The sequence below is a fragment of the Anser brachyrhynchus genome, assembly GCF_964034855.1.
Source record: "Anser brachyrhynchus genome assembly, chromosome: 1".
Taxonomy (NCBI): Eukaryota; Metazoa; Chordata; class Aves; order Anseriformes; family Anatidae; genus Anser; species Anser brachyrhynchus.
In genome coordinates, this window is record NC_137694.1 from 199,756,855 (window position 1) to 199,784,621 (window position 27,767).

Below are 27,767 nucleotides of genomic sequence, written 5' to 3' on the forward strand. Positions count from 1 at the left end.
CCTAGGTGCAGGACCCTGCACTTGCCTTTGTTGAACTTCATGAGGTTCCTCTTCACCCAGCTCTCCAGCCTGTCACGGTGCTCTGAATGGCAGCACAGCCCTCTGGGGTATCAGCCACTCCTCCCAGCTTTGTGTCATCAGCAAACTTGCTGAGGTTGCACTTTATTCCATCATCCAGGTCACCGAGTAAATTGAACAAGATGGACCCAGTACTGACCCCTGAGGACACTGCTAGCTACAGGTCTCCAACTAGACTGCATCACTAACTCCTTGTTCTTGAGCTCCATGTTTACTGTCTCCCAACCAGTATGGCTGTTCTTCCCTTAAAATAAAAAATAATAAAAAGGCAACTGTAAGCGGTTTTTTACCATTCGTGCTGATACTGTTTTTACAAGCTGTATTTATCTGTCTTGGTGTCTCTCTGGGGCTGAGTTAGTGGACATGCCTGATAGTTTCAGGGTGAACCTTTGAGTGTCTAAGAGCTCGTTTTTGAAAAGGTTTACACAACCAAAATGAAACAGGAGTTTTTTCATCTCTTTTCAAATTCTGACATAAAAAATTATCAAGTTTCAACTACATGCTGAATTATAACACTTCTTTCTCACACTGTATTTAGAAACTATATTTGATCTGAATTATAGCTTGTCATTTTTGCCTATATTCACATAGTACCAATTTTTACTGTACTTTCATATGTTTTGCTAAAAGAAATTGTATGGATTAATAATCCAAATTTGGAGGCTAGGCACACCTTCTTCATAATGGACAAAAATATAATCTAAGTCAGTTTTGATAGAGAAATAACTTTGTCTTAAAAGATTTAAGAGAAGGTGTTGTTGCTATTATACAGGGGTGATACTAAGAAAAAATCAATTAGCATATAGGTCTGATTAACCCCTTCTTCCACTAAATATCATAGAATCATAGAAAGGTTTGAGATGGAAAGGACCTTTAAAGGTTATCCAGGAGGGTATACCCTCCTGCCACAAGCAGATATATCTCTCACTATATCATGTTGCCCAAAGCCCCATCCAACCTGGCTTTCAACACCTCCAGGGATGGGGCATCCACATCTTCTCTGGGCAACTTGTTCCAGTGCCTCACCACCCTCTGAGTAAAGAATTTCCTCCTTATATCTAATCAAAATATACTTTTTTTTTTTTTTAGTTTAAAACCACTACCCGTTTTCCTATTCCTACATGCTCCTGTAAAAAGTCTATCTCCATCTTCTTTATAAGCCCCCTTGAAAGGCTGCAATAAGGTCTCCCCAGATGCTTCTCTTCTCCTTCAGACTAAATAACCTAAGCTTTCTCAGCATTTCTTCATAGGAGAAGTGCTCCAGCCCTCTGATCATCTTCATCTTCACTGCACCTGCTTGAACAGGTTTACATCTTTCTCGTGCTGGGGGCCCTAGACCTGGATGCAGGACTCCAAGTGGAGCCTCACAAGCACAGTCACCTCCCTCCACCTACTGGCCATGCTTCTTTTGATGCAGCCCAGGATATGATTGGCTTTCTGGGCTGCAAGCACTCACTGCTGGCTCATGTCCAATTTTTCACCCGCTGGTATCCCCAAGTCCTTCTCCACAAGGCTGCTCTCAATCCATTCATCCCCTGCTCTGTACTGATGTTTGGGATTGCCCTGACCCAGGTGCAGCACCTTGCACTTGGCCTTGTTGAACTTCCTGGGGTTCACGTGGGCCCACTTCTCAAGCTTGTCCAGGTCTTCTGGATGGCATCCCTTCCCTCTGTTGGATCGACTGCACCACTCAGCTTGGTGTCTTCTGCAGACTTGCTGAGGGTGCGCTCAATCCCTCTGTCTATGTCACTGATAAAGATATTAAGAAACACTGGTCCCAGGACAGACTCCTGAGGGACACCACTCATCACTGGCCTCCAGCTGAACATAAGAGACGTTGGCTGCAACTCTGGCTGTGGCCATCCAGTCAATCCTTATCCAGCATATGGTCCATCCTTTAAGTCCATATATCTCCAATTTAGAGGCAAGAATGTCATGTGGGACTGTGTCAAAGGCCTTACAGAAGTCCAGGTAGCTGACATCAGTTGCTTTTCCCTTCTCTATTGATGCAGTTACTCCATCACAGAAGGCTACCAGATTGGTCAGGGCCTTGGTGAAGCTTTGCTGGCTGTCTCAGGTCACCTCCTTAGGACACATGTCATCAGGCCCCATGGACTTACACTTGTTCAGTTTCATCTCAAAGAGCTGGTCTTGAACCTGCTCTTCACTTACAGTGGGAAGGACTTTGTTCCCCCTGCCCCTGCCCAGAGGCACTTAAGAGACATGGGAAGCCTGACTGGCAGCGAAGACTGAGGCAAAGAACTCAATGAGTACCTCAGCCTTCTGCATGTCTGTCGTTACCAGTTCTCCTTTCTCTTGTATCAGAGGGGGCACACTCTCCTTGGCCTTTCTTTTCTGATCAATGTACTCATAAAATCTCTTCCCATCATTCTTTGCATCCCTTGCCAAGCTCAGTTCCATCTGTGCCTTGGCTTTCCTGATCCCATCCCTGCACATCCAGACAGCATCCCTGTGCTCTTCCCAGGCCATGTCCCTGCTTCCACTGCCTGTGCATTTCCTTCTTGCATCTCAGTTTGACCAACAGGTACTTGCTTAGCCATCCTGGTTTCCTGCCTTCCCTGGGTGATTTATTACGCATAGGGATGGAGAGTTCTTGCACTCTTAAGAAAAGTGTCCTTAAAGAGTTGCCAGCTCTTATCTGTTCCTCTGTCCCTAAGGACACTTCCAGGGAAAAGCTTTAGTCGTTTACTTCCATGTTCTTGTGTATTTGTTACCTACTGCTAACTAGTTTCATTAAAATAAGAGGAAGAGCAATATTAATCACTCCCTCAATGAAGAGCTAAACTAATATAAGCTTCAAAAATAAACACTTCCTGTTCAAAGCATAGGTGAACAAGGATTACCTGCCTAAATTTTATTCATACAGTGTGAGCAGTAACTTGTCCTGACAGGTTCTCTTGAGGTAAGGAGGGCTGAACTGGAGCAACATAGAGAACAAAGGTCCCTCTATGGAGTCTATGGGGTCATCAGACCATATCCACCTTGGCTGTGCCACCTCTTGTGCTGACACAGTACTTGCAGATGTTTCTACCCCAGTGCTGCAAACCTGAAAGCAAAAAGGTGGGAGAACTAAAATGCTTCAATCAAATGAAAAGCCTGATATAACTGGCCTCTCAGACACACCGGACGAGGAAAACCAGAGGCATACCATGTTATCAGGTAACCAACCATATGGGAAGAATATGGTAGGAGCTAGGGGAGTGGCACAGTGTGTGATGGATAATATTAAGTGTAACAGTGGAAAAGTATTGTGACAAAAAATAATAAATAACAAAGTCCTATAGACTCTGCTCAGGTGCAGCTCACTAACAGTAGCATGTACTGCCTGAACTGTATGACCAGCAGCCCAAACAGGATTACAGCAATGATCAGGAAATGTTATGTGAGATCAGAGAAAGCGTAAATTTAGGAGAGGTAGTTATAGGAGATACCTATGAACTGTAGCCATACCTCACTGTGATGTAGAGATAACTCTTTTGCATGCAACAAATGATTGCTTGTAGAACAACTGGTCTTATAAAAGACAAGAAAAGATGCACTTTCTCTGGACTTGATCTTGAGTTGTGCCCAGTACCTAGCCAAAGGGGAGAAGTCACTCTGTTTAACACTGTAGCCAGAGAGGGCAGAAGAATAATGTGCTGCACACGGATATTAAGCTTTAAGAGACAGAACTATATAAAATAGGTCAAACCAGATAAGGGGTGAAGGACATAGCAGGGACAAAAAGCAGTCTAAAAAAGCAGAAAGACTATGAGAGTCCTGGAATGTATCAAACAGTACTGCATTAGAAATTGAGGTAAAATATGTGTTGTAATTCAAAAAGAAAAGCAGTCCGAGAAAATAACTTGCATAGCTCAATAGGACAGCTAAGGAGACAATCAAATTTGTTGGTATTTAAGAAATAAGAAGTTGGTTAAATAAGGAGAACAGAAAAGGCCATAAAACATGGCAGGTCAAATGTAAAGAGGAAATACTGAGAACTAAAAAAGAACTTGAACAGTGCTTTACTCTTCTTAAACTGCTGTACTCCTTCAAGTACATTAGAATTCAGAGTCAGGCCGGGGAACTGCTACAGCTGACTGATGGCAAAGGTCTAAAAGGGGCATGTGAGGACAATAAGAACAAAATAGAGAAGTGCTGCAATTTCTTTGCATTGTTTTTCACTGCTGCAGATGATGGGGAGCTTTTGAGACCTGAGACCTTCTTTGCGGCAGATTGGTCAGAAGAGTGAGATGAATTTGAAATGAATATACAGGAAGTCTCAGACCAAGCAGACGGATTAAATTTCAGCAAGTCATTGGGACCAGATGGTGTTCACCCACGAGTCTTGAAGGAGCTCAAACGCGAAATTGCAGAAGTGCTGGCCAAGGAGTGTAATGTGCCATCGCAAACAGCCACGTGCCAGAGGACTGGCAGCGCACCAGCTGCCATTGAGCCTTCTGGCTGGAGAGCGACTCTGGAGGGAGCAGGAACTACCGACCAGTGACTCACCTCCACACCGCGCAGGGTGGTTGAGCCCATCATGGGGAATAAGGTCACTGAGCACACAAACAAGCACTGTTTTGGGGAAAAGAGAGAAAGCCTGACATCACTGTTGGAGGCAGACACACAAGGGCAGTTCTTGTGTCTACTTTACTGGTGCCCAAAGCACTTCCACCCTCTGCAGTGCCTTATATTTTACATGCTCCTAGGTCCATAGCCCTGCTATTCTTTTGCTTTTGGATCACAAACGTATCCACACAAAGCATCTCTGCTAAGATCTGCCCAATGCTCAGACAAAACTTTGGTTCTGTCTGCATTTACACTAACATGTCCTCTGCAGATGTGTCCTTGAATTTGCTTTGGCTAATAAAAGGGTTCTGTGGAGTACTCCATTCATAACTGAGTAATGTAGCCCGTAGCATTTAGATGCATATAGGCTGTCACCCTTTCCCTTGTCAACTTAGTTTTGTGCAAGGTCCTCTGGGATGTTGCTTTCTCCAGATAAGCTTGCAGGAATTAGAAAAAAACTGCCTCTGTAAATATACAGCAAATTCTCCCTTGCCCAAACCACTTACATGCAAGATCCAGCTTCCCAAGAGCCAGCCATTCTGTTTTACCTTGAACTTCACAGGAACTCATTAAACTCAAAAAAAAAAAAATCCATTATGCTACCATGTCTCTTGGCTCCAAATGGAAAATAGACATTGACTAGCAATGCCCTATCACATCATTTCTTCCTGATTGTTATGAGTGTTATGCACAGCTATGAATGTGCAAAAATATACTTAATGTCACTATAATATATTAAGGAAGTCATAATAATATATTGCATAAAGTAATTGGATAGCACATATATAATGCTGACAAATTTATTTAAGCATATTAAGAATACTGCAGAAGAGTTATTTTCCAGCTATCTTGGGTTGAAATGATCACCGTTGGAAGTCTAATTTAAATTTTTATGATTAGATTATGATAACCATTGTGAACTCAGTATTAAAAGGATACAGTCTTAAAAGTTCATACAAGCACCAATTATTCTACCCTGAGATTCTCTGAGCAAGAAAATACGTTTACCATGGAATATTTTATTAGTGTTTTATATTTAAAAAAAAAAAAAGTACTTCCCCAGAGGGCAGAGTTTTCCTTGCACTGGACTCTGAAGAATGCTGATGATGACACAGTCTTCTTACTAATTGGATTCACGTGCTACAAAGAAACGAATCTTGGTTATTATCTGTCACTTAGTTATGGAGACCCACAAGTTCCAACCTGAAGAAGCTGTGGTCGTAGATCTGCCACCTCTGTCTCCATCCAAATGACTAATTACCAGTAACTTCCTATTGAGAAGGGAAAAAACGCTGTTCTACTTTTATTTGCTAGCAATGCACCATATATTTAAGTAAATATTGATTTTCTAATCTCTAAGATAAAGTACCACAGAGTGGCAATTTTGAAACTGTGGTAGTATATATAGCACCACACGCTCCATCAAACTGTTCCTCCTCTCCTGCACCAAGGCTTCTCGTCAGCCTGGGTAGCCCTGCTCCTGAATATTTTACTTTTTATTTTTGTCTCCTTGAACTCCAATTCCCAAATACCTTTTCAAAGAATGCCCACCTACCTCTTTTCATTCTTTGATGCTGTATCAACCTTTCATCTCCTCTTCATATTGCCTTTTCTGAAATTAAATAGTAAATATGTTGGGCAGGAACAACATCTTGCTGTCATCCATATCAGCCTTGCTGTGCCAGTATAAGATACATTCGTGTTTTTTATTATGTGGATAGATTTATTTACAGATACACACACAACCTTTTAGGCAAGTTGTGCTGACGGAAATAAATAAATAAATAGCCTCTTGAAATATCAGAAATTCCCTTGAAAGCTAGCAAAAATGTTATAGCTTGAACATCCACTCAGAAATCAGTGAGTATCTAACATTTCCTCAGATTGGGATTTTACAGCAATAACTTCACTTCTGGATCACATCTGAGACAGGCCTATAGCTACCAATATCTGACAGAAAGAAAGAATAATAAATAAATAAATAAATAAAAAGATATTTGCATGTGTGTATATATATATATGAAGGCCATGAATGAAAAACTGGACCACCCAATTCAAGGAGTGACCAGTGCACTCCATGGCCTCGGGACTCAGGTCACTTATTTAAGGGTGTACCTTTCAACTTAGCTGCCTGCTTATCACCAAATTATGTTATAAAAGGATGGGAACAGGTTACGCATAGCAATGAGCTTTGTTTACGGGCAATTAAGTAGGACAGAAAACATCCATGGCTGGATAACACGGAAAGGAGGATACCTGAGATGATTATTACCTCCTCTGAGACAAGTGGAGATGTGAATATAATGAGATGCAATTCCAACCACTAGGGAAATGAAGAAAAGGTGGGCATCCAAAGCTTGAAGTCAATCTGAAAGAGTATACATTTTTTTTCACAAAATTAGTAGTGGTTATACACTGAACTAGTTATTGTTCAAATGAACACATTCACTAAATGCTTCCGCTCTGAATATTATCTGTCTTTTGCCAACAATATCTACTTAGCCAACAGTGCTGTTATTTGATGTAGCTGTTGTACTTCACTGTTTAGAATCCAGTAAGGTAAAGAAGGTAGTTCAAGTTCACACACTCATAGATAACTCCAGTAATCTATCCTGACTTCTGAACAAGTGCAAACTCGCTTCACCAGGGAAATTCATACAAGCAGTTGAGAATCAAGGTTCATATTATCATTCAGCCAGCACTAACAAGGACATGTAAGTATGATATTACTATGGCTTAATGCAGCTATGTATCAGCCAGGTGTCAGCTGCACTAAAACACACAAGAGGCTTATGCTTTAATGATGCCATTGATTTTTTTGTAGTAGCACAAGTAGTAGCAGTTGTAAAGGGACAGAAGGTCTTAGTTTTGATCAAGGTCAGGCCATGCCAGATATAAAACAATACAGGGAAGTCAAATCCTTGCCTGAAAGTGTTTTTAACTTAATTATAGAAGGAGAGAAAGAAAGAGGAATGCAACATGAATGCAAGCAAACTAACTGAGTCAGTGCAAGTTCTCTGTGCAGCAGGGCAGAAGCAGGAGGTGACAAGGACCAGCTAAGGCTTGCTGACATGATGGGTCCTCCACAGCTGCTGAATGCTACTGGCCATCTGCCGTTGTCCACATGCAAGTCCAGCTCAGTCCCTCTGCAATAGGTACAGGGTACTGCACATTACTACACACTACTATGCATTACTAGCTTTCAGCAAGAGTTAGGGAAGTGGCATGAGATCTACAGGGTCTCATATAAGCACATATCTAAGCAAAACAGAGAACCCCTAGCTCCCACAATGAGCAATGTCAGCCAAACAGGAAAAGCATTATTGCACTAGTTTGCACAAACGAGGAAAAGAATGTAACTTTTATAGCACTAACGATTTTTAGATTAAAAATGAAATGATACAGCAAGCAGGAAAAAAATCCATGTGGAGACCATCTATTCAGAGGGCAGATAGACACCTGAATTCCTTGGAGTTTCAATGATAAAGTTTGAATCTTGCAGGTACCATTGATCTCACTGTCACCGTGTTATTAAAGAGTCGTAATGTAGTAATCATGTTACAGCAGCTAGGAGGTAAAGTGCCATCTCATGTGTATAAGGAGTTCCTGAATATACTTGATCATATAGAAGGCTCGTAATCTGTTATATTCTCCACACCCCAGACTTACTCTTATTAAATTCTGTGGAAAAACATGGAGATGCTTGGTCAGGTGTGAGTTAGCAAAGACCTATCTAGTAACCTGGGATAGAAATAGCTAAAAAATTGTGGAGAGGAAGAAAATCACAATGTGTATTGGAGGCATCTCATTTAGGTATTCAGATAGGTATGTGAAATGAAATGTCATTTCTTGTTTAGCTTGACAGCATGGGGCCCAGGGATTCATTTTTATTCTCTGCAGGAGGTCTCACACCTCTTCCATCTTTCATGCCCAGGCCACCTAGCTGCATAATGCTGACAACAACTGGCCAGTTCTGAGCTATCCTGCAAGGAGTGTGCCCTGGGAAGCATCTTCTGAATGGTGCTAGAACACATCCACTAAGCATATGCTTGGTATCATAGCAGATCATTAAGGTCATATCAGTTCAAACACTGCTATTCCTTCCCATAATGATTTTCAGATGCCTGCTATAGGTTGTTTAATCCAAACTTCTCTATGTTGGCTCCAGTGAGTCCTGCTTCCTTATGTTCCTCCCCATCTTGAGAACCACATCACCTCTATAGAGTGCTCCCCACCACTGCCAGCTCTTTCTGCCCACATGAAGGATCTCCTCCTCTATGTCACAGAAGCCACATGTCTCCAGAGTCATGTAGGAAGCAAGGAGAAGTGTTAAAAGGCCATCAGGGCACACCATGGTTTGTCATCCTAGCTCTTGACATTCTATATTTATCTGGACCCTCAGGTAAAGACTTTCTATTATTTGGACATGGTTGCTTCTAAATAGTGAAGTGTAGAAGACCTGAAGCCAGTTGTGCTAGCTGGTTGATCACAGAGAAGTGTGGGTTTCTGCACATTCAGTCAGTAAGTGCAGCATACATGCTAGCTCGCATATGTATGACTTTTGCAAAGAATAGTTGTCATTAAATAGAACAAAATAGCTGCTATGTTTTAGTCTTATCCTCTGACTACTCCAGTCAACACCACTATCTTAGCAAGCCCAAAACCTCTAGTAATCACAATTTGTGAAATTAATGTATGTTCTCATGTTAAACTCTTATACAGATTAGCCTGAAAGGTGCAAGCTTCCTATCTGGGCTTTCTGATTAGGGATTTTTACTATAGACTGAGTGATAAATTATGTTTAATGTGTCATTAAGTACTTCTTCTAACAATGATAGATGGCAATATTTAAGAGGCAGAGGCAAAAAAAGAAAAAAAGAATGCTTTGATCCCAAGTAATTCAAATATAGAAGCTTGCATTTTCATCACAGCATGATTCAGAGAGGGCTCAGAGCTGAACTGTGGACATAGGGACTGCAGTTACCATGCATCCTAAATAAATCCTGATGGTTCTTTCATCCACTTTCCCATTACCATAAATATAATAACACTATTTGCTCATGGTGACACAAGCCTTTCAATGAGTGTTCCTTAACATCAGTAGTGTTTCATGCACTGAAGATGCTACAGAACTCTTTTATTACTTTGTTGCATCTGTGTATTCATTCATTTCTCATCTGCTCACCCGTACTTTGTCATATGTGAATTTCTCCCCCAAAGGCTGAATTGACAACACTAGTTCGTGTTATCCATAGCAAAGTAATTGACTTATTCCTGGCAGATGTCAGGGAACACATTAAAGTATGCAACATGAAGGCAGATACTAATATATAAAATCACTAATAATTACTATATTATCATTACCGTATCTAATACACAATACATTTATAGTATAAACTGAACAATATGAAAAGATGCAGTGAGAGAGTGTAGAGAGAAGGCAAGAAGGTCAGCCCCCCAAAACCAGTCCAAGAGGTTGCTCAGCCCACCGAATTTTCCAAGCTCCTTCATTTTATGGCAACTTACGCCCAAACTCTGCTCATGTCCCAAAATGTCAATGCAACAATAGTGAAGGTAAAAATAAATAAATAAATAAGTGAGAGCAATATTCCATGTCTCCCGAGATTGCTGGAGACTTTTTCTGCTAGAAACTTTTTCATTTTCAGTAGATCAGGCTTTTTCAGTTTAGAGAAATAATCTATACAGTTTTGCTTGACATTGACAGACTGAACTTAATTCCACTGAGACAGAGAGTTAAGTGTCAATAACTGAAAATAGCTGCTTAGCACCATTCATTCCCTTCTAGGGGCTGTCAGCTGAGCTTAGAGTTTATGTTAGTACATCTACAATAAATGTGTCCCTGAAGAACGCAGAATAATTACAAGTAGAACACAAACCACAGAAAGGTTGAACATTTATATTTAAATAGAATTCTGATATCCACTAAGCAAATAAATAAATAAATATATAGTTCTTGAAAGATCACATGGGAACCCTAGGGAGAAAAAAAAAAAAATATGCTGGATCTAGATTAGGCACTAGTTAGCAGGGAACATGTGTTTTATTTTCCCGTTAAAACACAATGCCAACAGGTGGCTTCTATCAGCATAGGTTTAAGAAAAAATAATTTATTCATTAGCTTAGAGCAAGCATTACCTTGACCCTGTAGCAAGCAAAAAATACTATTAAATAAAGAATCCATTCCTGATACTAAAGTTCAATGTGAATGTTGCCATCCACTTCAAAGAGGAGCTCGGTCCCCTCCAGTACTCTGCTTACACCGACTCTCCCCTGACTCCCCTCACTAGACCATGTTTAAGCCAAGCTCTTGCCTGCCCACTTGTGCTGCCACTCTGGTCACAAACCCCCCTGACGTGGTGCTCTGCAGTATCTTCCTTTGCACCTGCCTCTCCCTCCTGACGGCCTGATTCTCATCACCATGTTTTATGACCCCCTTCTCTACTGTGAGCCACCAGCACAATGTTTCATGGAGGAAAACAGCAAATTCATGCCGCATCCTGGGATGACTCAGCTGGCACGTCTCTCTCTGCTACCTACAACAGCTGGATGCTAAAAGGGCCCCCAACAAACATGCTGAATAAGCAGATCTGCAAGTCACATTGGATGTGGAAAATAATGGAGGGCGGTAGCTTAGGGTCTCATAAATAACTCCTATACCACTGTCACCGCCACATTTTGGTGCCACAACCCAGAAACCCATTAAAGATAAGTAATTATCACCACACCTCCCCAGGAAGCGTTCTCTGCAAAATGGCCCTCAGATAGATTAATGCTTCCTTTTTCTGCAATAAAGTCTTGATTTTCAATTTTTGGTACAATTAAGGAGCACTGTAAAACATTTTTATTATCTTTCTGTTCAGACTGAGAGACAATTATTGCACTGTTTGTAGATGCAGGAACCTATTCAAGTATTAGTCATTTTCCTTGTTATTAGCTTCTGGTTTAAATTGCATGATAAAGAATTATGGACACATTTGCGATCCCACAGTGTTTGTTTTCATTTTTTATGGCACGGCAACACAAATGAAAAGAGACAGCTAATGGCCTGGGGAGGGGACTGCGTGGTCTCAGCGGGAAGGCTGCAGTGACAGGTATGAACACCCGTTAAAGAGGCAGGGTGAGAGGACACCGAATTTGCAAAGAAAACTACTTTTTCATCCTTCCAAAAATACCTTCCTGTAATTATCTGGTGCCGTGTTCATTCCGTAAGTGTTAATTGGAACAAGTTTTCATTTGTACAAGAGGCAGCCCAAGATATCCTCTCACCCCGTGGCAGCAGCAAGCTACACAAAGAAGAGGACGTGCGGCACAGCACCTGCCCTTCCCAGGACTGCAGCTTCGGGTACCACCGGCCAGAGGCAGCTGAGCCACAGGCGAGGCTGTCACCGGGGTCCCAGTTTGCTAAGGACAGATTTGTCAACACAGCAGCCAGGGCCATGTCTGTTCTAGCAAATGAAATGGGCCAGGGACCATTCTCCAGCCTGGAGGCCAACTGGCATAGCACAACTTTCATCCTTTTGGCTAAACTCTCTTATCTTCACAAACAGCTCCCGTATTCAGGCGTTTTACTGGGAACTCTCCCTGGCTTGCGACATCCCCTAAGCCCTGTCTGAGCGTTTTCTTGGAAAGCACTCACTGCAGCAAGCCAAAGCTCTGCTAGGACTGGGCGAGCAGCAGCGAGGCTGAGCACACACCCCTGCATGTGCCTGTGGCCTGACACTGTTTAGTTCACAGCTCTAGGCATATCCATGGAAACTACTCCAATTTTTTTGCAGAACTGGCTTGTGGATGAAGAATAAATCCAGCACTGCTTTGCAATGCGGAGTGCGCGCAGCAAGTTTTGAAAGAATTTGATGGACTGTAGCTGTAAAGTGCTGCTTAACTGTGAAAATGAGTTATTTCAGTGCTATCCTATCATCAGCTTAGCATCTAAGACTGCTTTTAGAAATTCTGTGTCCTTTTATATACTGGGTAAGGGGACATAATTGCTTAATGGTGCCTTTAAGAAATTAAAGCATCTCCCCGGTAATAATTAACCACAGTAGCCTTGCTTTTACCCTCTCCTTCGGTGACAAGGACTGATAGATAGGAGGTCAACACAGTTGTCAAAATATTGTAATTGCCTCATTTCCAGTCAACCAGAACAAGCTTTCCCAAAACACCGTGCCTCTAACCTACTCAGAGCCACATCAGCTGTGCCCTCCCTTCCCACCACTGGCCCTGACAGCATGGCCAGAGGTATTACAGTGATGGCCTAACCCAAATTGGTGCGTGCCAGGAGTCATAGGGCTTCCTTGCTTCAATTCCTGCAGTCAGAGCTGAACTAGGGCAAATGCCTGCAAAACCAGCAGTCCTCACTGCAGCTCTCCAGTGACGGAGAACAGCTATGCACTCAGGTGCCAGCCTTGACGCACCGCCTCTATTAACTAATCACAGATTGCTTAGATACTTTCTGCAGCTACTCACTAGTTTGATGTGATGTATACACAGGCATGTAATCTTTCTTAAAAAAAAAAAAAAAATCTTGAGAAACTGCAAATCTAACCAGATCAGTTAGAGTACAGGTTTATTTGCTGATTTCTGTTGGTCTTTCTCTCAAACCAGGATTATCTTTGTCAGTATCTTCAGTACTTATCTTCACACACAAGATATATGTAATTAGATGCAAAATTGTCCTTGTCTATTTTAAAGATATATATAAATTTATGTACTCATTAAGATAGAGTTAAGTAAGCCCAAATAATCTTGTTACAGCATGAAGAGCCTATTATTACCAAGTTTGCTCATGTTTATATGTGTACTTGTTAATAACCGTAATTTGTGTTTCACAGTGAGGCATGATTTTCTGGGTGTTTCTTTAATCCCTCCTTTTGAATCTTTGAATCCTCTTGTAGTTATACATTTTTATTTGAATAGTTACACCAGAACTATAATTCTAGAAGCAAGATGGCATCAAAATACCAGAGAATAGTTCAGGATGGCTCTAGAGTAATCTGCACTAAACGAAGGGTTTACACTGAATTCAGACTGGATTGCTCAGATCCTGCTGGGTCTTGAAAAGCTCCAAAGACATCCTACAGGATATACTAAGGACAATGTCTACAGACTGTCAACATGCTTAAAAAAAATAAATTAAAAAAAAAAAAGGCAAGTCAGTCTCTCTCCATTTCAAATTTTTGCACATTGTCATCCTCCCACCCTTCACCACTGTGAAAAAAACAAACTCCACCTCCTCAAAGACTTCCCTGTAGGCACTGGGGGATGCTGCTAGGTCCCCCTTAAGCTATCTCTTAATGGCTTCTGGCTAAGTCCAGCTCCTCTAGTTTCTCCTCACAGGTTAAGTGTTCCAGTCCCACCACCTCAGCAGTCTCCCCTCCAGTTTACTGATATCCTTCTGTACTGGGGATCCTCAAAATACACACAATATTCCAGATGTGATCTAGCAAATGCCAAGCAAAATGAAATAAATGTTTCCCTGGATCTCCTGACCCTGCCCATGTTCCTATAGCCCAGGGTGATGGCCTCCTGGCAGGACCCCCAGGACCCGCTTCTGCAGGAGCTTGTCCATCCCAGGGACAGGACTTGGCATTTCCTCTTGCAGAGTTTCAGGAGACTCTTGTCAGCCCGTATTTCTAGCTTAAGTCCCTCTGAGCAGTGATATTGCCTGCAAACATTGACTGTTTTCCTCAGTTTGTTGTCATCCATAAAGCAGATGCAGGTGTCATTTGCCTCCTCTTCTAGCTCACTGACAAACATAATAAACTGGACAGGTCACAGGGTAGGCCCCCAAGGAAGTCCACGTTACTGCCTCCGCATTGAGTACAATCCATTAACTACTGAAACTCATGACCCGGACAGTTGTTTTCACCAATTTCATAGTCTGCCCAGCCAGCCCATAACATCCCAATTTGAATACACGCAATCTGTCACAGACAATGTCAAAAGCCTTGCTAAATTCAAGGTAGATATCATCATCTCTCTCTCATCAGCAGTTCTGGGCTTTTATCCTTCTAAGAATGAAAATATTCCCTTCAGCCACTGCATATTTAGCATCCCATATTCTGTTCAGAGTTCTGGCTCTGAGACTAGATATCCCCCTCAGCTTGTAACCATGTCATTATTTGATCCTCAATATAACCTTAATAACTTAACTTTATCTTTGGCCATGCTTAAAATGTGCATTGCTGGCTGGAACCCAGCTCAACGAAATATCAAGACTGCTGTGTTTCCATGACCTACTCTCATATTATTGCTGGCATGTTATGTAGTATTCATTATGGAGCTGCCAATCAGACAAAGAAATGGACGTGTTCGCTTTTTTGTTATTGCTATCATCTGCTCTGGATAATGCATCTGTTACAAGAATCACCAGGAGCTACATTTTAATGAGGTTTTGCTTTAGTTTATCCAGAGGCACATCAGTAGCACCACTGAACCTGAAGACAACATAGACTGGAGACTTTCTACTAAACGTGTAGTTAATTCTTTGTGTTAACAGACTCTCTGCTGGCGGTAGCATCTATTCACATCTTTTTTTACCTTGTGCTCTCCCTAAAAGTTATGATCTGTGTGATCCTGCTTCTCTCCCACTCCTACAGTTTCATCGGGTTTACAATTTTCAGTGTGAGACCAGAAAAGGAGGCACTTTCCTAGACTGCAAAAGCAGCAGAGAGACATTCTGCCTTAAAGAAATATTTAGGGGTGGGATGCTAATGCAGATTCCTCTCTTGGGTTCTTTGCCCCATTTCCAAGTTAACTCTACAATTTTATTTTATTTTTTAATGTTGTTGACATTGAGTAGTGATGGTAGTAACCTTTTTTTATTGCAAACAAAATTCCCAGTGAAACACATGAGCTGATAAAACAGAATTCATCACCCTCTAGACTTAAATCTTAGGTCAAGAAGTGTCACTTAATAATCTCTGACATCAAATCTAATGAGAAAGTCAAGGATCATGCCTTAAGGAAAAGTGTAATTTAAAGAGCAGAACCTGTACTTGTTCATCTGAATCACATTTATAATGTACAAGAAAAAAATATATCATCTGTTCCATTTCCCATGAATGTCTTTACCTTTGGCTTTATGAGACTTCTTTTCAGTGATTTCAATACTACATTCCAGTCTAGTGTTTTCTCAAAATCCCACTAAGAATGACTGTAGATGGAAAAAAATGACAATTGTTTTCTTTTCCACTATGATACTTCTGGGGCAGAGGAATGCCTCCTTTCTCTCTCACCAAAATAAAATAAAATAAAAGCAGAAAAAATGAGCACAGAACTGTTTCCAGTACAAAGATATGTCTGAACTTTTCCATTTTCAGATAAAATGACTGAGTGAATGGCTTCACTAATTTAATTCCCATTTGCTTTGCTGTAATATACCCTTTGTAAAGGTTAGAAGTCCATCTGCTTACTCTTCCATCAGAGACTCGGCACAGTCCCAGCTGCAGATGTGGCAGCTCCAGTGCAAAATGAGCAACAGCTTAAACAATCTCATTTCCAGCCTGAATGTGAAAGCTGTTTCTCTTGAAAGAAAACATATATGTATATCCCAAATCAGTGATTTCTCAACAGGCCCATAAATATGAATACTACACAGGGTAGGCCCATCAGAAGTGGGCCAGAAGCGTGATTCCAGGAGCCTTGATAGACAGATCTCCTGCTCTCGATAACTCCCAGAATCGTATTTCTTCACCTCTCTTTATAGAGAATTTTTGAAGAACACAAAACAAAGGCTAAACTTCATATGTGAAGGGTGACCCTAACATTGTGTGTCAGTAGGAGTTAGTTTTAGTTGTATTTTGTAGCACAAAGGAGCATCTCCCACCATCTCCATTCCACTGTATAAATCTAGAGTGTTGTATAAAGGCAGTCCTAGGAATATACAGGAAATATTAAGGAAGTTAATTTCACCTGAACTTAGACCTTTGCCTCCAGGCAGTATTCACAGTTCTCTGTTTCTCTCTTTGTGTTGTGTGTATTTGTTTCTGGTCTCCAACTATTAGTCCCTTTTGTGAATCTCTGCTTCCTTCCAAAACTACACTTAAAGTTGTTGTGGTTTTAGTTGTTGTTGGTTTGTTTTATTTTGTTTTTCAGACTAGCAACTAAGGCTTCTTATTGGCCTACACTCTAGAAGAGAAAATGACAAGTAAGATATTTCCAAGGATAGTTTCTAAGATTATTCTGGTCTTCCACATCTACCCCTACTCCCTTCATTTCTCATTCATCTGGAAAGCATCAGCCCCCACTGCTAACTCTCTAGAGGTTTGGCCATGTTCTTAAAGCCAATCCTGAAGCACCATTCTTTATGCATAGCTTTCCCAGAAACCCCAATCTGCCCTTTTCTTTTCAAAATAGGCTACTTAAAAATAAAAGCTTTATACCTCTCCTCCTGAGCAGTACCTTTTTCTGTATGGAAACCACTCAGCTCCTCCACAGCAGGGACTGACCCAAAGGTCCTCTTTGCAGAGACTATCAGAGGCTTCAGCTCCATTAACTGGCTTTATTGGCCACTGAGGATTTTATATACCTTCAACACAGTATATTTTTTATGCTTTTATAGCCTGTTATAAATAAGACAATGGTCACTTTCTATTGTTTCTAGAATGAATTCCTGTCTTGGTAAAGGTCAGGGAACAAATGGGCTTGCACAACTTGTTGTGGCTTCTCAAGAAATAAGGCATGGCAGGAATACCTGAGTGGAGACTGCCTGATCTCTATCTTAAACAGAAAAGGGGCTTAAATTCTGGTAGAATACACAAGCATCACTTTCAAATAAAAAAATCCTTCTATTAGATATTGAAAACTGAGCAAGGGCCAGCAATGTTAAACGCAAGACAGCACTTGTTCTGCTATCAGAGAAGGGCTAATTTGGAAGAAGTGTAGTACAGTCCTGATAAATCTCCTTTAGTTCTGGAGGTGCAATGTGTCAGCAGCATAAGAGAAAGCAGGAGAAATGGGAGCTAAAAAAAGACAGTACAATATTGTGGTCAGGATCATGCAACTGAAGATCAGACATTCAATCTGAAAACGGTAATGGGGAAGAAAAGCAAGGGAGCACGGCAAGATGCTATAGGCTATTGGAGATAATAGAAAAAAAAGTCTTTTGGCAGAGCAGGGGGACTTATATAAACTCTAGATTAAAGCCCACCTTGCTGCACCAGAGAAATAGAGCTGGTTAACCTGATGTATGTTCCTGCTGTAACAAGCACTAGCACAACTGATAGGCTAGATGTCAGGAAGAGAATTCGATTGGGCAACAGCACTGAAATATTGCTGGAAATGGTGATCTATAACATGTATGCAGAAAAAAAAATATTTTCAGATCAGCTACACTAGTGATATTTTTCCTTGGAGACAATCCTTACCTACAAAGAAATAAGCAGTTAACAACAGAAAGAGGAAAAAGGTATGCTTCTGGTTATGTATTTGATAAAAAACAAAGTTACAAGACAATAGAAAGAAAGAGAGCTCAGCAGAAATAATAATAATAATAATAATTAAAAAAGAAAAAAAGTCACGTTCTGTGAACTTTCTGGGGTCAAAATGAAAAAGAATAGAGGCTAGTGTAGAAAATAAATGGGCTTTGGGAGAGGTAAAGGTGCAAGGCAAGAAGTAACCTAATGTCAGTGTAACATCAAGACGACCTTTGCTGCTTCAAGTTTTCAGATAGAAAAGACCAGACAGATACAGAGGCGTAAATCAACCCTACGGATGTCAAAGCAAGAACAGCAATCTCAGCAGTAATAGAGCAGGTATGCATATGTGGCATCCACTCCAAAAGCATGAAGAAACAATCTATTTCTGGGCCTTTGCAGGCACATGCTCCTGTCACATCAGGCTTTCTTAAGGCTTATGTTTAGTTTTTCCCAAAATGCAGCATCACCAGTAGATGAAGGAAGAAGGTAGAAGCAGAAGGACCCAATGGGTCCTGGTTTTCCATACATGCAGGTCCCTTCAATGAGTCCCAGGTAAGACTACATCTTCTTTCCTTTGACTGTCATTTCACTATTTTATCACCACTTCCCTCCATCTTCTCTCACATACAGGGCAATTTTGCAAGAGACACAGCATGGAAACCTGCTGTTTTTCTGGAGGCTTTTTTCATGTTGCCTTATGTACCGATCCACGTGTGTCATCATGTGTACAATTGCATCACTCCCCTTTGTACCTTATTCATCTCTTCAGAGTTTTCTAGACAGCCCTGAGAGACACTGTCGGGCTGCCCTGTGCAATGATCTTCATTTCCAGAACAAACCTCACCTTTACTGTGTCTTCTGTGACTTCAGAATACACTGTGAAACACAAAAGTTTGATAAACTCCATTTAGGACAGTGGGAATTGGAGAGCACCAGCCTCGTTAGGCCTACAACAACCCTCAGGATTTTATGACCCACCAAAAAAGCAAACAAACCCATGGTTTTGGATACGGATCTACTAGTTTTCTCTGCTTACCTCAGAGGAAGTTTGTGTCAGAATACAAATATGAGCTCATCTCTCCCCAAGGACAAACCCATCACAATAGATTACCCCCATCAGTGACTTATCCTGTTCAAAACAAGGAGGAGGTTTGCAGCTACATGGCTATTCCTTCCCCCAAACATTACCCCCAGATCTCTGTTCTGATAGATGAAAATGCAAAAATTAGCAGCAGACAGGGTATTAAACTAGATATGGCTGGGATTTATGCTAAAACACATCTTGTTAAACATCACTTTGAAATCCTAAATCTTTGTTTGTTTGCTTCTTTTGTGGGTGTGTTTTTTGGTGGGTTTTGTAGTTGTTGTTATAATTTCCAACAACTAAATATCTGTCTTTTTTAAAATATGTAAATCATGCAACATGAATTCACTTTGGTTTAACTAAAGACCACACCCAGACTATTACATGATACACCAGGTTTTAGATAAATCCTATTTAAAACAGTCAAGCTTAAAAATAATTCCTAACAAAAAGTGTCAGATTTGTTCATGATAATCTTTCTGTTATATTATTCAGGATACAGTTTAATAAAAACTGCATAAAAACAAAAGATGATAGGTAGGGTGATGCAACAGTTTTACATTACCTAAGTTTAGACTACTCTTAGGTGCAAATAATTTTATGGGGGAAAACTTCATTTTTAGGGCAATTATAAACCTCTAGGTTTTCATTCAGAATGAGTGTTAGGGACCATATCACAGTAAATGCCTGAATATATAAGCACAACTAGCACTGAAATATGAATATTATTCAGTCCAATTTCCTTTGATTTTGACATAACCAATTTTGAAAGTCACAAAGTAGATCACAGTGGTGTGTTACCTGATTGCATCTAATATAAATCTAGATAAAAGGTTGTATCATTTTTAATATATCAACTTACTTAGAATGCTTTTTGACTGCTGACACATCAGAGAGATAGCAGTGATCAATAAAAGAAAAAAAATGCTGAGATATTAGAATCTTTACAATTCTCCTAGCCAATTTTTCACACAGTACTTAGTACCCAAGTTTTATGTCTAAACTTGCCACGTTAAAAATGTAATTCATATGATAATGAAATGTCAAATAAGTCTTGAGCTAGAGATCTGGATATTTAAAGTATCTGATTTCATTAGGAAGACACTTCTTAAAGATATGAGGAATGATCGGAGGTTCTACTTGTCTTCTGTCAACATTGGGAGCTGTCTTGGGCAGAGACCACAAAATGCTAGAGTTCTCTATTCTTGGCAAAGTCAGGAAGGGGATCAGTAAAACCGCTGTCTTGGACTTCCGGAGGGCTGACTTTGAGCTGTTCAGGACACTGGTTGGCAGAGTCCCTTGGGAGGTGGTTCTGAAGGGCAGAGGAGTCCAGGAAGGCTGGGCACTCCTCAAGAAGGAAATCTTAATGGCTCGGGAGAGGTCTGTCCCCACGTGCCCAAAGACAAGCCGACGCGGAACTAGACCGGCCTGGCTGAACAGAGAGTTGTGGCTTCAGCTTAGGAGAAAGAAGAGGGTTTATAATCTTTGGAAAAGAGGGCAGACCACTCAGGAGGACCATAAGGATGTTGCAAGGCTGTGCAGGGACAAAATTAGAAAGGCCAAAGCTCATCTGGAGCTCAATCTGGCTACTGCCGTTAAAGATTAAAAAAAATGCTTTTATAAATACATTAACACGAAAAGGAGGACTAAGGAGAATCTCCATCCTTTACTGGATGCGGGGGGAAACTTAGTTACAAGAGATGAGGAAAAGGCTGAGGTGCTTAATGCCTTCTTTGCCTCAGTCTTTAGCGGCAAGACCAGTTGTTCTGTAGATACCCGGTACCCTGAGCTGGTGGAAGGGGATGGGGAGCAGAATGTGGCCCTCACTATCCATGAGGAAATGGTTGGTGACCTGCTACAGCACTTGGATGTGCGCAAGTCGATGGGGCCGGATGGGATCCACCCAAGGGTACTGAGAGAACTGGCGGAGGAGCTGGCCAAGCCGCTTTCCATCATTTATCGGCAGTCCTGGCTATCAGGGGAGGTCCCAGTTGACTGGCAGCTAGCAAACATGACGCCCATCTACAAGAAGGGTCGGAGGGTAGACCCGGGGAACTGTAGGCCTGTTAGGTTGACCTTGGTGCCAGGGAAGCTCATGGAGCAGATTATCCTGAGTGTCATCACGTGGCACTTACAGGGCAACCAGGTGATCAGGCCCAGCCAGCATGGGTTTATGAAAGGCAGGTCCTGCTTGACGAACCTGATCTCCTTCTATGACAAAGTGACACGCTTAGTGGATGAGGGAAAGGCTGTGGATGTGGCCTACCTTGACTTCAGTAAGGCTTTTGACACCGTTTCCCACAGCATTCTCCTTGAGAAACTGGCTGCTCGTGGCTTGAACTGGCATACGCTTTGTTGGGTTAAAAACTGGCTGGATAGCCAGCCCAAAGAGTCGTGGTGAATGGAGTTAAATCCAGGTGGAGGCCGGTCACTAGTGGAGTCCCCCAGGGCTCAGTACTGGGGCCAGTCCTCTTTAATGTCTTTATCAATGATCTGGATGAGGGGATCGAGAGCACCCTCAGTAAGTTTGCAGATGACACCAAGCTAAGTGCGTGTGTCGATCTGCTCGAGGGAAGGAAGGCTCTGCAGGAGGATCTGGATAGGCTGGACCAATGGGCTGAGGCCAACTGTATGAAGTTCAACAAGGCCAAGTGCTGGGTCCTGCACTTGGGGCGCAACAACCCCAAGCAGCGCTACAGGCTGGGAGATGAGTGGTTGGAAAGCTGCCTGGCAGAGAAGGACCTGGGAATACTGGTTGATAGTTGGCTGAATATGAGCCAGCAGTGTGCCCAGGCGGCCAAGAAGGCCAACAGCATCCTGGCTTGCATAAGAAACAGCGTGGCCACCAGGGCTAGGGAAGTGATTGTCTCCCTGTACTCGGCTCTGGTGAGGCCGCACCTCGAGTACTGTGTTCAGTTTTGGGCCCCTCGCTACAGGAAGGACATGGAGGTGCTCGAGAGAGTCCAGAGAAGGGCAACGAAGCTGGTGAGGGGTCTGGAGAACAAGTCTTATGAGGAGCGGCTGAGGGAGCTGGGATTGTTCAGCCTGGAGAAGAGGAGGCTCAGGGGCGACCTTATCGCTCTCTGTAGGTACCTTAAAGGAGGCTGTAGCGAGGTGGGGGTTGGTCTGTTCTCCCACGTGCCTGGTGACAGGACGAGGGGGAATGGGCTAAAGTTGCGCCAGGGGAGGTTTAGGTTGGATATTAGGAAGAACTTCTTTACTGAAAGGGTCGTTAGGCATTGGAATGGGCTGCCCAGGGAAGTGGTTGAGTCACCATCCCTGGAGGTCTTTAAAAGACGTTTAGATGTTGGGCTTAGTGATATGGTTTAGTGGAGGACTTGTTAGTGTTAGGTCAGAGGTTGGACTAGGTGATCTTGGAAGTCTCTTCCAACCTAGACGATTCTGTGATTCTGTGATTCAAACAGAAGCATACTTGTTTTACTAGAATTTAGCTTCTTCCTAATAAATCACACTTCAAGAGCACTAGCATCTAATTACCAATTTACACTTATAGACTATATTATGCTGTAATGAAGATGAAGCCTATTAGAACAGACAGTTCACTGCAAGTTCAGGTGCTGAAGGACAGCAATGATGGGATGCCTGAAAGCAGGAAAAAGTCTTCATTTGTGGATATTAAGCTTGTTGATTTGGCATCCTGCAAGAATGGGACCAATTTGTATCAAACAATTTCTCTAATACTCCTGTTTTCAGCCTGGAACCTGCCTGGAATGCAAACTATATTATAAATGTTACACATTGCCAGAGGGAGAAATGGGCCCTGTGTACATCAGGGTGGTAAATCAAATCAAAGACAGACAACTCTACCTCACTGCTACAGGAAACAGTTCACAGAATTTTATTCCAACTTAAGCAGTTTAATTAAAATATAATTGTTGTAGTTAATGAAAAAGAAAAAAAAAAAGAATGGCTCTGTTCAAAATAAAAAGGTGCTTGTACAGCAAGCAACCCCAAGATGCTTTCATTTCCAATTTCCAACAGACAATGCAGAAAAGATTTCACAACAACTATGCAGCAGCCATGAGAATTCAGCATTGTAGCAAATACTGCAACAAAAATCTAAATTCAGTGATAGCTACAGCAAAGCAAAGAAACATTGGCATGAACATCAAATGCAGAAACTGTCTAATCAAGAAACCAAAGGCTGATTATGACACTGAAATAATAATTTAAAACTAAAATAACAATAAAAAACATAATAATAATAAATAAATAAATAAAACAGGCTATATAAGAACAAAACTTTCCAGGTTTGAGAACAATTGCAATAGCATGCAAAAATGACACACTTCTGGTATTAACAGTGACAATTTCCATAATAATGGGGAAAGAAAAATTGGTCCCATGCAAGGAAATAAATGTACTATATTAAAGAAGAAATGCCTGGAGTCACAGAAGAAGGAGATGGAATAACAACATGTAGCAAACATACTAGTAACCTATAGAGGTTGCATGCTTAATTCAAAGCACTTGACTGACCAGGAGACAAGGCAGCACTGCTCCAAGCACAGCCAGTCCCCAAGCCAGTGGATAGCTGCTAGCCAATCCTCATCAAGAGCTTTTCTTTCAAAGAAATTCTTTATCTGTTTAAATGCTTTATATAAGAGCTTTCTAGAAAGTAAACCTGAAAGGAGGTTGACTTGAAAGGAGATTGTAGCAAGGTGGGTGTTGGTCTCTTCTCTCGGGTGACAGGATGCAAGGAAATGGGCATCAAGTTGTACCAGAGAAGGTTTATATTGGATATTAGGAAGAATTTCTTCATGGAAAGGGTGGTTCGGCATTGGAATAGGCTGCCCAGAGAAGTGGTGGAGTCTCCATCCCTGGAGATATTTAAGAAACTTGTGGATGTAGCACTTAGGGACAAGTGGTGGACTTGGTCGTGTTAGGTGGATATTTGGACTTTATGATCTTAAGGGTCTTTTCCAACTAAAAGATTCACTGATTCTATGATCTTGTGATTCTGTGATTCTATTCCATGGGATCTTGAGGTGCCTGATATTTTACCTCCTCCTGGTCTAAGTCTTGATTTCTGTGGAGGTTGTTTTGTCTACTGCCAGAAGAGGGACTGTTCATGAACCTGAACATCTCTTCCAGGGAACTGTAACCAGATAGTTGCAGCTTCATCTCTTCATAGTGATGATGATAACTTAATATTTTCAACCCAAGAAAATAAGGTAAGAGAAGTATGCCAGTGTGGAGAAAAATAAGACAAGAAAGCCAGTATGGGAACTTGCTTAGACTTCCATCATATTGCTGGATGGTGTAGGAATTACTGAAGTGACTTCACATTGTTTTGCCTTCACACCTGAAGCTGAAACCAGGATAGGGCTGATGTGTCCTAAATGGAAGCACATTCAGAATATTCCTGGCAATTAAATGGACCTCTTGTAGCATCTCATCCAGTACCTTCACCGGATGTTGTCCGATACACACTTATTTGAATGCCTGCAAGTTGACATCAGTTTCTTATAATCACAGAGTGCTTTGATGCCAAAGTCCTGAAACATTTCAGAGAAATACCTTGATGAGCAATTACAATATCTGAGCTCAGGGGCTCTGCTGTACTGCTATGTTTTGTCAGTCAGGTGCTGGTGCCTTCATGGGACAGTGCACTGAAAAGTTCAACACGGTGCATGAGAAAACATGTGTCTTTCTACAAATCTAACTGAAACATACACAAACCTGCCTATGTCCTAAAGACAACTGAATTATGCATAGCATATTGCCTTTTCTTAAGCTAAACTATTTTCATTGCTGTTAAAGATTATAACTACAATGCTGACCACATACAATATGGCATCTAATTTTAGCATCAAAGAACCAATGTAGGCACTACAGAATGAACTGCCAACTCTTCCACTTCATTCATTAACTGTTTTTGCTGTCATGGCAGAGAAGAAGGTTCTTGCTTCTCATTTCAAAACAGGGGTTGCATTGCTGCTAGTGAGAAAAGTCATTCTTTCTCCTGTAAGGTAGTGTGACCAGATAACCACTAAAACACAAGAAATAGAAAGATCTGAAAAACTTGAAACCTAGAATAATTAGGATTCTTTCATTTAGAGAAGAGTCATTGTTTGCCCATAGCAAACAAAAGGAATTATTAATCCTTAATTCACTTTTCAGCTAATTCGATATCATCATTCATCTTCTTAATAATATGATGCTCTTTCTTCTGAATTCATTGTATGTCCACCCTAAATAGCATTGGCATGGGAAAACACAAAAACAATCAACACTCCCACTAAGAAATGTTCAGTCCAACTTGGTGGAAGGCAGGCATCTCCCTGTCATGTGCAGCAAGATTTTCAGACCTCCTTCAAAGCTGCAAAATGTTTGGCATTGAGGAAACTGGCTCATGCTGTCCATCTCCTGTCATCAATTCCCATCAGGGTTAATACCACAGAGACGAGAAAGAAAGAGGAAAAAAAAAAAAAAAAAGAGCAAGTCTTGATTATTGCACCTTTTTCCAATTGTGTATGGATCAAAAGGGATAAACATGCAGGCTGTAACACCATTTGTTCACAAGCAGCATAAACACAACTGATACGGCACCGTCTGATTTGCTGCATCCCATCTGCCAGCTGCAAGAACGAAAAAGGGAGAGCAATTAAGAATATTAATCAGGGCTTGAAGTGCTGCATGATTCATGATACGTGAAGAAAGACCAAGATATATCAAAAGATAATGTGTTTACTTAAAATAAAATAGAAGCATGATTTCTTTAGTCCTTCATATTTAATCTAGTAGAATTTTTTCCCTGACTGCACTGAACTTTCTACCAAATCTCTTGCACTCACTTTGAATAGCCAAGCACTTAGCTCAGTCGATCTCAGTTTAATTCAAGCTTCTGATTAGTGATTATTTAGAAGCACTGAGTTAACATTAGAGTTTCAGCAGCTAGATTATTTCCCTTGTGATCTTCATTCTGGTATTTAATAATGCCATTTCTTCCATTCCAATTAGGCTTTTCATCTAAAAAAAGGCAAAACTTTCTTTTCAATTTCTGGGTAAACATACTGAGCATCACATGGAATTTGATCCTTGCTATGAAATTATTTTGGCAGAATTAATAAAACTGCTCTACAGTTTCATGGGGAAAAATTCCTTTTCTGTATGGTTGAGGTATTTCTGTGGAGAATTTTTAGCTTCTCCTGAGGTGCTGTCTCCTTGTGTCTAAGTGAAAGACAATACCACAAAGACATTTAAAGGGCCTAAAGGTGCAGATTTGTGCCTAGTGGGATTTCATATCTCCATAAGAGACCAGAACATGAGCAGAAATTGCAATTTAAAATCTAAAGAAACAAAACACCTATTTGGAGATCCATACCAGAAAACCTGCCTTTTGTGTGTACAAGGGTGGCACGAGCACTGGAATACCACACAGACATTCTTTTATACTGCCAGTCGCCCAGTTGTGTGGGTGTCTCATTGTGACAGGCACTGGGGACACAAAAGGAACTGCCAAAGCATGGCTTTTGCATACTCATGAGCCATGTCTCCAAGATGAGGAGAAATAAGTCCTGGCCACCAGCTTGTCTCCAGGCCAGCACAATCCCTTGTGCATGTCAGGAGATCAGAGGAGAAGCCTGCACTGTGGAAACCAGCCCCAGGACACCCAAACTCACCAACCAGAGCAGCGCAGGGGTCCCTTGGTTGGAAAACGCCCTGTCCCCATGTGGGGACTGGTGAGCAGGATGAGGACATCAGAGGGCAGCCCTGTGCATAAACCTCAGATGTCTGCTCAGCTGTAAGGAAACCTGTGCTGTTATTTACTGCACCTCAGAAAGCTGTCCTACACAAAGGGTTGTACCCTAGCCATATCAGAAGGAGGGGGAATGAAAGGTAGCCCAAATTCACTGGGCTATTTATTATACCTGATCCATCGGTTGCAGGCACTTACAGGCTTCAAAATTAAAACCATGCTCCTGAGTTGAAGGTCTACAGTATTTTGACTTCAGTCTCTTCTCTAGATATAAGCAAGAGTCAAGATTGTGAAAACATCAGGTTTTTTTAAGATGTTGCAGTCTGGAGAAAAGAAAAAAAAAAGAAAAGAAAAAAAAAGAAATTATTGTATGCATTTGTAGAGTTTTATTTCTTTTTGTTTGTTTTTGTTTTTTTTTCCTGGATTTTTGGTCATGCAAGAATTTGCACCTGCCAAGACAAAGCAAGGCATTGTTGAATACAGATTTCACTTTAAAAAAATGTATTTCCTACTTTGAAATAGGCAAAAAGGCATATTTATGAAGCTAAAGAACCACAGAGAGGGGCCTTTTAAAGACACTGACCTGTCAGAAGAGGCTGATACACTACCAAGCCCCCCAGAAACCTCTGATAACCTCAGGTTGCCTTTGAAACCATCCAAACAGGGGCTTTAGACAATTTGGTACCATTTAAAGAAAGTCTGCATGCTGTCTTTTGCAATAGAATAAGGACCCTGGCACTCGATGTCCCTTGTCATTACAGGCCAAAGAATAACATTAAGCAGGTTGGAAATAGATTGTGCACAAAGTCAAATTGAATGTCCAGGTGAAAAGAAAAAAGAAAACGAAAAAAAGAGGGTATATCTGCAAAAA

General features: G+C 41.3%; 1 long non-coding RNA gene across 2 annotated transcripts; it reads right to left on the reverse strand.

Moving 5' to 3' along the window:
• Window positions 1–71: 71 nt before the first annotated feature.
• LOC308195676 lies at window positions 72–27,524 on the reverse strand. 2 transcript variants are annotated; one of them, XR_013951713.1, is made up of 5 exons: window positions 27,069–27,524; window positions 25,655–25,775; window positions 6,923–7,018; window positions 6,206–6,262; window positions 72–5,790 (listed from the first exon to the last, which is right to left on the reverse strand). It is a non-coding gene; the product is annotated as an uncharacterized lncRNA (long non-coding RNA). The 2 variants fall into 2 exon arrangements; XR_013951714.1 differs by having other exon boundaries at window positions 6,907–7,018.
• Window positions 27,525–27,767: the final 243 nt, after the last annotated feature.